Raw genomic sequence first — 13087 nt, forward strand, 5'->3', positions numbered from 1 at the left:
AAACACAGCCCGCAGAAGAAGACCGTTGCAGACAAACACAGCCGGCAGATGAACTGGCCGGCACAGGCCTCGAAGAAAAACAGCCAGCAGATGAACTGGCCGGCACAGGCCTTGCAGCACACAGCTGCCGATGAACTTGGCCGGCCTCCGCCTTGAAGCAAAACACGGCCAGCCGATGAAGTGGCCAGCCTTTGCCGTTCAGTGGAGGTTGGTGGAGGGAGTGCGGTGGTGCTGGCCACTTGGAAGGCGGGCTCGGACCTACCTACCTGTCTCCCTCCCAACCTATCGCCTTTGCCTGTCACTGTACATACCCACTCCCTTAATTTGTGAAAACCAATTTAGCCCCCTTAATTTTTTTTATTTTTTTTATTTTTACTTCCCCACTATAAATCGTCCCCTAACCCCCCTTTATCGTCCTTGTTCGGCTAACCTATCCTGTCACCTAGCCTACTCCCAACCCCTACGTTCCCTTCCCGGAGGGGAATAAGGGAGAGCTAACGTCCTGTGTCGAGGCCCAACGAAGCCTCAGAATGGCCTCCCAGAGTTCGGCGATCTTAACACCAAGTGGGTCCAGCGGCCCACAACGACAGCGAGGGGATGGATGGTGCGGAGGGGTACATCTCCTAATCTACCCTAACCATTTAACTGTTAAACTACCCCGGGGCTTTCAACAAGCGCCTCTCGCTTAAACTATTGGTTCTAACAACCCAGATTCCCGTCGCCTGTGTTGGTGTCCTTACAATTTCGGGCCTCGCCCCCAATTTTCTCTCCGTGCCCTCACACGGTCTCCTGGCTGGGACACGTGGCTCCCTTTGGCAGGCACGACCCTCTGCCGAATCTCCCGCTATGGCACCCCCGGGCACTACACTGCCTCCGAGCCTACCAGCTCCCTAACACCGGGGAGTGCCCCCATGGCACCTCCCCTGAAACGCACACGTGGCAGGCCGGCCTCCCGGGCCCCTTTCCGAGGGTCACCCGTGCCCACAACACTGCCCACGCGGCTAATGGCGCCCCGGGCCCCCGCACCAAGCAGGCGCACCCGTGCCCACTACTCTATCCCGGCCCCCCATGGGCCCATGGCCTACCACGGCCGACCAGCCTGGTGCCCGGGGTACCCACTCAGCGATACTCACCTTTCGCAGCCACGCTCCCAAGCCCGTCAACAGGGCTCCTGCACCCCTCCAAATGGGTCTCGAGCCTACTTTCCCACCAACAACAAAACGACCTCCATTTTTCAATTTGACTAACCCAGCTAACTCAATCTACACTGACCCCGGGGTCCCTTGGGCGGGAGTCACTCCTCCCCCCAATCACTCATCGCACCATGCATTCCCCATTCACTCCATACACACAGACCCGCTGGCCTCACTCACTCACAAAGCACATGCCTCCACCTCATAACTCACCAACAACTCTTCATCACACACACCACCGAACTCTGCCATCCTCCTAACTACATCCCCTAACTAACTCGTGCTCCCACGTCGTCCCTTAAACTAGTAGCACGTTCCTTTTAACACTACGTAGCTAAGCTACGTCCCCTCTACACATTCACAAGTCTGTCTCTGTCTCCAAAATAATCCCATTTTATTTCCCAACCTAAATCTCACTACAATCCCTCTATCTAATCCATTCCACGGACTCCATGAGGACTTACCCCTGCCCCATGGAGTCGGTCTAACTAAGCTAACCCTTCCCCCTAACTAGTTTCCATCCTGTGCCCCGGTAAGGGGGTCTTTCACCCCTTGCCCAGGAATCCTGTACACCCGAAAGTGAGGCTTGCTTTTTTTTTTTTTTTTTTTTTTTTCCCATGCGCAGCACCTGCGCGGCAACTCAGAGCTCGCGCACTTTGCACCTGCCCGTGACGTCATGCAGCTGCACGTGTTCCTCGTCCCTCCTTGGACGGGACCATCCGGCAGAGATACCCCTCCTGCCGAATTCCAACCCCACGTGCAGCCATGGCGTCACCGTGCGCATAAAAAAAAAACACAAGCCACACGTCTCGAGGGGTTCCCCACGCGAACACATGTGCTTTGCCCGTTGGAGCTTAACACACACGATCGCGTGGAGAACCCGTCCGGTCCAAATCCATTTACCTGCCTAAACTTTGTCCGTCCGCGGGATCGGCAAATCCACCGCGTGCGTTTCCGGACCGGGACTTCACTCTCGCAAGCGAGCACGTGGTGGTCTCGTGCGTTGCACAGCACGAACCGCGTGCTCACTGCTGGGTGAACCCGGCACGGTCCCCGAAACAACTACAGCCGCTACTCGGCTTTCTCTCCTCTGTCGCCGTCGTCGTCTCCATTCCACCCACGCACACCTGCGTGTTACGACGCACACAGTCCACACCATTAAACTCACACCGGGAGACGCGGCTGCGTGCTCCCGCATGCCAACCGACATCTCCCTCACATACCGCTCTCTCACACACACGGTCTCCCTTGCACACAGCGACCTTGCACACGGCCGTTCACTCACGCGTGCCTCACTACTCTCACACGGTGCCTCATCCACACACGCGGGGGCACTCACCCGCGGTACCTCACTCATACACACGGCGACACTCACACACGCGGTCTCTTCCACACATGGTGCCTCACCCACACACGCGGGGGCACTAACCCGCGGTGCCTCACTCGCACTCCGTGCCTCATCCACACACGCGGGGGCACTAACCCGCGGTGCCTCATCCACACACGGCGTGCTGGGAAGCACGCACTCCGGCACCATCGCCACCACACCACTCACACGTGGTGCCTCACTCATACTGGCCGTTTCACTCACACACACGGCCTCACTCACACACGGTGCCCCATCCACACCCGGCGTGCTGGGAAGCACGCACTCTGGCACCATCGCCACCACACCACTCACACACGGGGTCGCTTCCACACACGGTGCCGCACTCACACCTTGCACCACACACACAGGGACAACCACACTGGGGATTTGTGTCCCCACAAGGGTCTCCGGGGCCTCTATACCCCCCAAGCTCTCCGTGCACCCGTCCACAGCACTCCTCCCCTCGAACTCGCAAAGCACGACCGAACCCACCTGGTCGTGACTCACCTCAAGGGGGCAGACTCCCTCCCCTCGTTCCTGGAGGAGGCCATCCAGGTGCTCGCACTGGGTCTCTACCCAGTCCGCCAGCTCACCCCCATTATCCTCCACTACCTCCGTGTGTGTGTGCGCGTCACTTACCCCGTCTTCATCGTGTTTATTGGTCTCTGCTTCTTTCTGGCGTCTTTCCCTTATCTTTATGTAGGTCAACCTTGCTTTCTCTTTAAGTCGCTCCCGTCCTTCCCTGTTTTTCACTCCTTGCTCTTTCACGATCTCCGCGTACCTCATCCTTGCTCTTCGTATTAATTGTTCTTTTCTCTCCCTCGCAATTACTTTCACCTCGTCTCTTGTCTCCCGAATTACTTTTTCCTTACCCGCCTCCACCGCGGGCCTGTCAGCCGTTGCACCCCCTTCCAGCTCGTTTGCTCCCACACGTGGAGTCGCCATTCCGAGTTCCCTGCTAACGGCCTTCATGCCCGCCTGCAGGCATCGGCCCATGTTCTGCGTCTCACCCCGCAGCTTTTTCGTTTCTTCCCTCATTTGCTGTGTACTCGCATCAATCTTTTCGTTCATGCTTTTTATTTCTGCATTCATTTGTGCCAGCATGGTGAATAGCTGGGCCATGTCGGATGCACTCAAGTGAGCCGTTTCGGCAGGGGTTGGGGAAGGGTCTTGGTGGAGAGGGGGGGAGGTGTCATACACCGCGGCCGCTGCCGCACCCACCTCGGGCCCTGGGTTCAGTTGGGCGAGTCCGTGTTCCTGCACAATCAACATTTCCTGCACGGGGATTCCATCCTGGACCATGGATTCTACATTACTATTACACATATACATTTCTAATACCCCCGGCTCCCGCTCGCCTTGAGACGCCATCTTGCTTCTCGTGAAGGGTTAATTTCGCTCGCTCGTAATTTGGAGGGAATCGGGGGTCGCTTCTCTCACCCCTGGACCGATTCCCGTGAATTTAGCCGGAGACAGGACAGCCCGTTTTCCTGTTCTCCGATACCAGTGCCGCGAGGAGGGCGATGAATTTGTATCGCACGACCTGACACCAGTGTTGCGGTTTTCGCGCCCGCCGGCGTGCTGACGGCCACGTAACTCGAATCGCGGCACGTCGCCCACCGGACGGACAATCCAGTCGTGACCCTCTCGGACTAACGCCGGGAACCAGTCACGGGTGGACCTTTCGGTCTCACCGCGATCGAGCCAATCAGCCCCCGCGTGGGATAGGGTTGCTCGCCAAATTCGAACTACCTAAGTACCCACGCGGAGGGTAGACCGGGCGATCGCACCTCGCCGCAGGTCGACTTCGGACACGGGCCACTTAAGCGACCCGTTCCGTACTATCAGAATAACCGAGCGGTGTTATCGTCGACCTCGACGGTTCGATTAATTATCGGGCGTATTCAGCCCACTACCAACCCCTTTACGTGAAGCAAGATGGGGGTTCAATGGGGAAAAAGACGAAGCGAAGCGGGAAACAGTTCAACAATAAAGCACATTTATTCTCGGCACACGGGAAGCACACAAATACAATTCCACCAAATGCACACAAAAAAAAGAAAACACAATTCCATTTACACAAAAAGCAAACATAAAAGTGAAAACACAGTGCAGAGCTAATACCGACTACCGAGCACACGGCAACACTTATACAATTCTACTTCACAGACGGCGCCGACAACACATACCCAAAACCAAGGAAAAGAAATACCCTCAAGAATGAGGTAGGCCTGGGGCCGAGACCTGGTCGGGCCTACCCGTCTGGTGATGAGACGCGGAGCGGCGATGGCCCCCCAACCCGCGGGCCTCGTGGACAGTGGCTGGCAGGGGGGTGGGAACGGGGCCCCCTTGGTCGCACTATCTCAGCGCGGGGGGAAACAGGAGGGGGTTGCTGATGCTCGGGGTATAGAGGATCTTTATTATGTGCGCGACGAGCGTCTCCACCTCGGCCAGGTCGCGCTGCCGGCCTCCCAGGGGTGCAGCTCCCTGCACGACGCGAGCACCCCCTCGTCCGCCCTCGCCGCCTCTCCACAGCTCGTCCCCTCCGTTCCGACTTCAACGCACACGACGAGCAGCTCCACCGCCCGCGAAGTCTTGACTCTCTGTTCCGACTCCTTCGCCTCGTTCCGACCTTTACTACTCTCGTTCTGCTGACTCTCCCTCGTTCTCTCTTGCGACTCTCCGACCCCTCGTTCTCGTTCTGCTGACTCTTTCGCTCCGACTTTTACGACTCCCTTCTTCCTTTGACCTTTCAACTCGCTCCCCATTGGCCCGAGAAAAAGTGGGCGTGAAGGCTTTTTGATCCACAAATTTGCATATATCGATCGCCCTGGGGGCGGGGCCAATTCGCCCCTCGCTCACCGATTGGACGGCAAAAAGTGGGCGTGTGTCGTTTTGGATCCGTTTTTGAAGCAGAAAATCCGTGATTTTGTACACGCTGTTCAACGTGCGCCCTACACGAGTCCAGCATCGGTGCCCATGAGTGGCGCGAGATGACGGTGATGCGATGGTGGCGAGTTGCGACGGTAAAGGTCATGGCGGTTGTGGTGAAGCGGCGTTGTGGTTGGTGGTTGATGTTGTGGTTGTGATCATGGCGGTTGGTCCAAAATAAAGATAGTAAAAGAAAAACGGCTATCCTGAAGAGTCGCAGCACGTATAAATGACATGTATTCCCACTAGACAACGGGTTTGGGCCTAACTACACATGCACTTACCGAGATACCTCACCTAAGGGACCTGAATGGTGGTTTGCGAATCTGGTAACCACAACAATATATATATATATATATATATATATATATATATATATATATATATATATATATATATATCTATCTATATATATGTATTGTTGCGAATTCGCACCCGCCGGCGTGCGAGCGGCCACGTAACTCGAATCGCGGCACGTCGCCCACCGGACGGACAATTCCGTCGTGACCCTCTCGGCCTAACGCCGGGAACTAGTCACGGGTGGGCCTTTTGGCCTCACCACGATCGTGCCAATCGGCCCCCCGCGTAGGATAGGGTTGTTCACCAAATTTGACCTACCTAAGTACCCACACGGAGGGTAGACCGGGCGATCGCACCTCGCCGCAGGTCGACTTCGGACACGGGCCACTTTAAGCGACCCGTTCCGTACTATCGGGATAACCGAGCGGTGTTATCGTCAACCTCGACGGTTCCGATTAATTGTCGGGCATATTTTAGCCCACTACCAACCCTTTACGTGAAGTAAGATGGAGATTCAATCAAAGAAAAGACGAAGCGAAACGGGAAAAACAGTTCAACATAAGGCACATTTATTGAGCGGCAAACGGAAAGCACACATATACAATTACAACAATTATGCACCAAAAGCAAATGTAAAAGAAGAAACACAATGCAGATCTACTACCGACTACGCGAGCACACGGCAACACTTACACAGTTTTACTATACAGACGGCGCCGACAACACATATACTCAAAAGCAAAAGCAAAAGGGGCCACCCTCAACTACAAGGGGGCAGACGTGGTCTGTGGGCGCGAGACCGGGCAGAGCCTACCCGTCTTGTGATGAGCCGCAAAATGGCGGCGGCGCTCCTCCGCGGGCCTCGCTGGCACTGCCTGGAATGGGATGGGAACGGGGCCCCCTTTTCGCACTATCTCAGCGTGGGGGTGAAACAGGGGGGGGTTGTTGATGCTCTGGGGAAAGAGGATAGCTGGCTTGCTTGGGTCCCGCGACGAGCGACTCCACTGCGCCCTCGACCGCGTTCCCGGCTTCTCCTCTCTGCAGCTCCCCGACAGACTCCGAACCCCGACAGACCGACTCTCCTCCAGACCCGTCTTGACTGCTGCTGCCACATTTCGCCGCCGCCACAACTCGCCCGAGCCCGAAACAGAAACTCTCTACTGACTCAATTCGCCCCGCGCTCGGCGCTTTATAGTGCGACAGGAGAACCCATATACAGATTTTCGGATCAGGATGGGCTCGGGGGCGGAGCCACGTTCGCCCATTGGACGGAGGAAAAGTGGGCGTGAATCATTCCTGATCCGCGAATCTGCATATATCGATTCTACTCCGACGCGCCTGGAGGCGGGGCCAAATCGCCCTGCGCTTAATGATTGGAGGGATCGGAAGTGGGCGTGAATCATTCCTGATCCGACTTCCCCTCGGAAAGGCCGCTCTTTGTACCCGCGGCTCAGCGCGCGCCCCGCGCGAGGCTAGGACAGCCCGACGCTCGGCGCCCACAAGCGGCGCGGGAATGGCGGCAGAAGGAGGAGAGGTGAAGGTGGCGGAGGGTCCAAAGTGGCGGACCCTGGCCACGGCGACGCCTGGAATGGCGGCGATGCGATGGCTGCGAGAGCGAGTTGTGACGGTAAAGGTCGTGGTTGTTGGCGTTGTTGTTGTGAAGCGGCATTGCGGTTGGTGGTTGTTGTGTGACGGCAGTTGAGACGTGGTTGGTTCAAAATAAGGATAGAACAGAAAAACGGCTATCTTAAAGGGTCGCAGCCCGAATGAATGACATTTATTCCCTCTAAACAACGGGTTTGGGGCTAACTACACATGTACTTACAGAGATATCTCACCTACGGGACCTGAATGGTGGTTTACGAATTTCCTCAACCACAACACTACCCCTCCCCTTTTTACAGACTCGTCCCGAGTCGTCAAATTTTCGTGTGCCATCATGTGTAGTTCTCCCCTAGTACGTTTTACCTATGGATCCCTGAGTGCGACATTCATGGTATTCGTGTCCCCAAAATAAATAACCTGAGGGCTGAGTAACTAACTAAACAAACGCACTCACACGGACGACTTAAATAAAATTGCCGGCGCTAAGACAGACATGCCGGGGAGCACTTCATATGTACAGTACATCTTAACCTTAACTTACAAATTTTACACTAAACCATGGCCCAGGATCACTGAACTCTGCAAAAAGAAAGCAGTTAGCAGGGAGCCAGGCTGCTCGCATGCAGTCTCTGGCTCAAACAATGCAGGTGACAGGGAACGTGGCCGGCTGCTCACTCGCAGTCCAAGGCCTTCCCTTTTGAAATGAACCCAGTGAACCACAACAGTGCATGGGCTGCACAAACGCAGTCTCCATGCCAGCTCAAGTGGCACACGAAATGAACACAACGGATGGATGGATGGATGGATGGATGGATGAATGCAAACACGGTGCACGGGCCGCCACTGCAGGCCCGTGTTGTCTGATGATGATGTCTGATGTTGTCTGTCAGGCCCTGCCAACAGGGCAGTTCTTGCAGCTTGCAAACTGTTGCTTGATGATCCTAGCGCACATGGAAATGAACAGGGGGGGGGGGGCGAAGCAAACTTGAACGGGGCTGGTGAACAGGGGCAGTGGGCATGGCATGGCAAAGGTGAGCAGGCAAACACAGCCTGCAGAACAAGGCAGCTGCAGGCAAACACAGCCGGCAGATGAACTGGCCGGCACAGGCCTTGAAGTAAACAGCTGCTGACGATCCAGCCGGCACAGGCCTTGCAGCAAAACAACAGCTGCCGATGAAGTGGGCCGGCACAGGCCTTGCAGCAACGCAGCCAGCAGATGAAGCTGGCCAGCCTTTGCCGTTCAGTGGAGGTTGGTGGAGGGAGTGCGGTGGTGCTGGCCACTCGGAAGGTGGGCTCGGACCTACCCTACGGTCTCCCTCCCAACCTATCGCCTTTGCCTGTCACTGTCTATACCCACTCCCTTAATTTGTAAAACCCAATTTAGCCCCAACTTATTTTTTGGTTGTTTTTATTTTTACTTCCCCACTATAAATCGTCCTCTAACCCCCTTTATCGTCTTTGTTCGGCTAACCTATCCTGTCACCTGGCCTACTCCCAACCCCTACGTTCCCTTCCCGGAGGGGAATAAGGGAGAGCTAGCGCCCTCTGCCGAGGCCCAACGAAGCCTCAAGATGGCCTCCCCAGACTTCAGCGATCTAACCCAAAGTAGGTCCAGCAGCCCACAACGAGAGCGAGGGGATGGATGGTGCGGAGGGGTACACTTCCTAATCTACCCTAACCATTTAACTGTTAAACTACCCCGGGGCTTTCAACAAGCGCCTCTCGCTTAAACTATTGGTTCTAAAAACCCAGATTCCCGTCGCCTGTGTTGGTGTCCTCTCAAATTTCGGGCCTCGCCCCCCAATTTTGTTCCGTGCCCTCACACGGTCTCATGGCTGGGACGCGTGGCTCCCTTTGGCAGGCACGACCCTCTGCCAATTCCCCTACGATGGCACCCCCGGGCACTACACTGCCTCCGAGCCTACCAGCTCCCTAAACACCGGGGAGTGCCCCCCATGGCACCTCCCCCGAAACGCACACGTGGCAGGCTGGCTTCCCGGGCCCCTTTCCGAGGGTCACCCGTGCCCACAACACTGCCCACGCGGCTAATGGCGCCCGGGCCCCGCACCAAGCGGACGCACCCGTGCCCACTACGCTGTCCCGGCCCCCCATGGGCCCTTGGCCTACCACGGCCGACGAGCCTGGTGCCCGGGGTACCCACTCAGCGATACTCACTTTTCGCAGCCATGCTCCCAGCTCGTCAACAGGGCTCCTGCACCCCTCCAAACGGGTATCGAGCCTACATTCACACCAACAACAAAACGACCTCCATTTTTCAATTTGACTAACCCCCAACTCACTCTACACTGACCCCAGGGTCCCTTGGGCGGGAGTCACTCCCCCCCCCCCAATCACTCATCGCACCATGCATTCCCCATTAACACCACTCACACAGACCCGCTGGCCTCACTCACTCAACAAGTCTCCACACAACTCACCAACTCTTCAATACGCACACCGCTGAACTCTGCCATCCTTCTAACTACCTCTCCTAACTAACTCGTGCTCCCACGTCATCGCTTATACTACAGCACGTTCCTTTTAATCTACGTAGCTAAACTACGTCCCTCTACACATCCAAAGTCTGTCACTGTCTCCAAAATAATCCCATACTCCATTTTCCCAATCTAAAGCTCACTAAATCCCTCTAACTAATCCATTCCACGGGCCCCATGAGGACTTACCCCTGCCCCATGGAGCCGGTCTAACTAAGCTAACCCTTCCCCCTAACTAGTTTCATCCTGTGCCCAGGTCAAGGGGATCATCCACCCCTTGCCCGGGAAATCCTGTTCACCCGAAAGCGAGGCTTGCTTTTTTTTTTTTTCCATCGCGCAGCACCAGCGCGGAAACTCGCAACCTGCGCACCAGCGCGGCAATTCACAGCCGCGCACATGTGGCGTGACGTCATGGCAGCTGTTCGCGTCCCTCGTCCCTCTTGGACGGTACCATCCGGCAGGGATTCACCCTCCTGCCGGATTCCAACCACACACGCAGCCATGACGTCACCCGGCGCATAAAAAAAACACAAGCCTCACGTCTCGAGGGGTTCCCCATGCGAACACATGTGCTCTGCCCGTTGGAGCTTAACACACACGCCCGCGTGGAGAACCCGTCCAGTCCAAATTCGTAATCCTGCCTAAACTTTGTCCGTCCACGGGATCGGCAAATCCACCGCATGCGTTTCCAGACCGGGCTTCACTCCCGTAAGCGAGCACGTGGGGCCTCGTACGTTGCACAGCACGGACCTCGCGCTCGCTGCTGGGTGAACCCGGTACAGTCCCCGAAACAGCTACAGCCGCTGCCCGGCTTTCGTTCCTGTCGCCGTCGTCGTCTCCATTCGACCCACGCACACCTGCGTGTCATGACACTCACACACTACTCCATCACACTCACCCCAGGAGACGCGGCTGCATGTTCACACATGCCCACCGACATCTCCCTTGCATACCGCTCTCTCACACACACGGTCTCCCTTGCACTCGGCCGTTCACTCACGCATGCCATCTCCCTCGCACACGTGGTGACACTCGCCCACAGTGTCTCATCCACGCACGGCGTGTTGGGGAGCACGCACTCCGGCACACTCGCCACCACACCACCCACACACGGGGTCGCTTCCACACATGGGGACGCACTCACACCTTGCATCACACACACCGGGACAACCACACTGGGGATTCGTGTCCCCACAAGGGTGTCCGGGGCCTCTATACCCCCCAAGCTTGGCGTGCACCCGTCCACAGCACTCCTCCCCTCGAACTCGCAAAGCGCGACTGAACTCACCTGGTCGTGACTCGCCTCAAGGGGGCATACTCCCTCCCCTCGTTCCTGGAGGAGGCCATCCAGCTGCTCGCACTGGGTCCCGACACGCTCTGCGAGCTCCCCCTCATCGTCCTCCACTAACTCTGTGTGTGTGTGCGCGTCTCTAACCCCGTCCAATTCACCCTCTATCTCCCGTGTCTCTTTACATTTATTAGTTTCTGTTGTCCCCTCGTGTCTATTAGTCTCTGCTTCTTTCTGGCGTCTTTCCCTTATCTTTATGTAGGTCAACCTTGCTTTCTCCTTAAGTCGCTCCCGTCCTTCCCTCTGTTTCACTCCTTGCTCTTTCACGATCTCCGCGTACCTCATACTTGCTTTCCATCTTAATTGTTCTTTTCTCTCCCTCGAAATTCCTTTCACCTCGTTTGTTATCTCCCTCGTGCACGTCTCCGTCACCCAAATTAGTTTTTCCCTCTCAGTCACCGTCACGCTTCTCGCCCAATCCATCCCCTGAATTATTTTCTCCTTACCCACCCTCACCGTGGGCCTGACAGCCGTTGCACACCCTCCCAGCTCGTTCGCCCCCACACGTGGAGTCGCCATTTTAAGCTCCCTGGTTACTGCCTTCATGCCCGCCTGCAGGCTTCGGCCCATGTTCTGCGTCTCACCCCGCAGTTCTTTCATTTCTTCCTTCAAATTCGCCTTCATTTCGTTTGTGTTTGTATCCATCTTTTCGTTCATGCCTTTTATTTCGTTCGTGTTTGTATCCATTTTCGTTTTCACTTCGTAAATTTGCTTGTTCATGCCTTTTATTTCGTTTTTCATCTGTCGTGCAGCTGTTTGTATTTCTGTCAACATGGCGAATAGCTGGGCGATGTCGGATGCCCTCAGCTGAGCCGTTTCGGCAAGGATCGGGGGGTTTTGGCAGAGAGGGGGAGGGGAGGTGTCATGCACCGCGGCCACCGCCGCACCTATTTCGGGCTCTGGGTTCAGTTGGGCGAGTTCGTGTTCCTGCACAACCAACATTTCCTGCACTGGGATTTCATCCTGGACCATGGATTCTACAATACTACACATATACATTTCTAATACCCCCGGCTCCCGCTCGCCTTGAGACGCCATCCTATTTCTCATAAAGGGTTAATTTGAATCGCTCGTAATTTGGAGGGAATCGGGGGTCGCTCCTCTCACCCCTGGAACGATTCCCGTGAATTTAGCTGGAGACAGGAGAGCCCGTTTTCCCGCTCTCCGACACCAGTGTCGCGAGGAGGGGGATGAGTTTGTGTCCCACGACCTGACACCAGTGTTGCGAATTCGCGCCCGCCGGCGTGCGAGTGGCCACGTAACTCGAATCGCGGCACGTCGCCAACCGGACGGACAATTCCGTCGTGACCCTCTCAGCCTAACGCCGGGAACTAGTCACGGGTGGGCCTTTCGGCCTCACCACGATCGTGCCAATCAGCCCCCCGCGTAGGATAGGGTTGTTCGCCAAATTCGACCTACCTAAGTACCCACACGGAGGGTAGACCGGGCGATCGCACCTCGCCGCAGGTCGACTTCGGACACGGGCCACTTTAAGCGACCCGTTCCGTACTATCGGGATAACCGAGCGGTGTTATCGTCAACCTCTACGGTTCCGATTAATTGTCGGGCGTATTTTAGCCCACTACCAACCCTTTACGTGAAGTAAGATGGAGATTTAATTAAAGAAAAGAGGAAGCGAAACGGGAAAAACAGTTCAACATAAGGCACATTTATTCAGCGGCAAACGGAAAGCACACATATACAATTACAACAATTATGCACCAAAAGCAAATGTAAAAGAAGAAACACAATGCAGATCTACTACCGACTACGCGAGCACACGGCAACACTTACACAGTTTTACTACACAGACGGCGCCGACAACACATATACTCAAAAGCAAAAG

General features: G+C 55.8%; 1 protein-coding gene across 2 annotated transcripts in view; it reads left to right on the forward strand.

The window, feature by feature from the left end:
- The window catches only part of CUL5 (cullin 5), a 51975-nt gene that overhangs the window by 15445 nt on the left and 23443 nt on the right, over window positions 1-13087 (forward strand). The gene's annotated exons all lie outside the window — the stretch shown is intronic.

This window comes from Eptatretus burgeri, chromosome 16 (genome assembly GCF_056783735.1).
Source record: "Eptatretus burgeri isolate ZD-2024b chromosome 16, Ebu_testis_v1, whole genome shotgun sequence".
Lineage (NCBI taxonomy): Eukaryota > Metazoa > Chordata > Myxini > Myxiniformes > Myxinidae > Eptatretus > Eptatretus burgeri.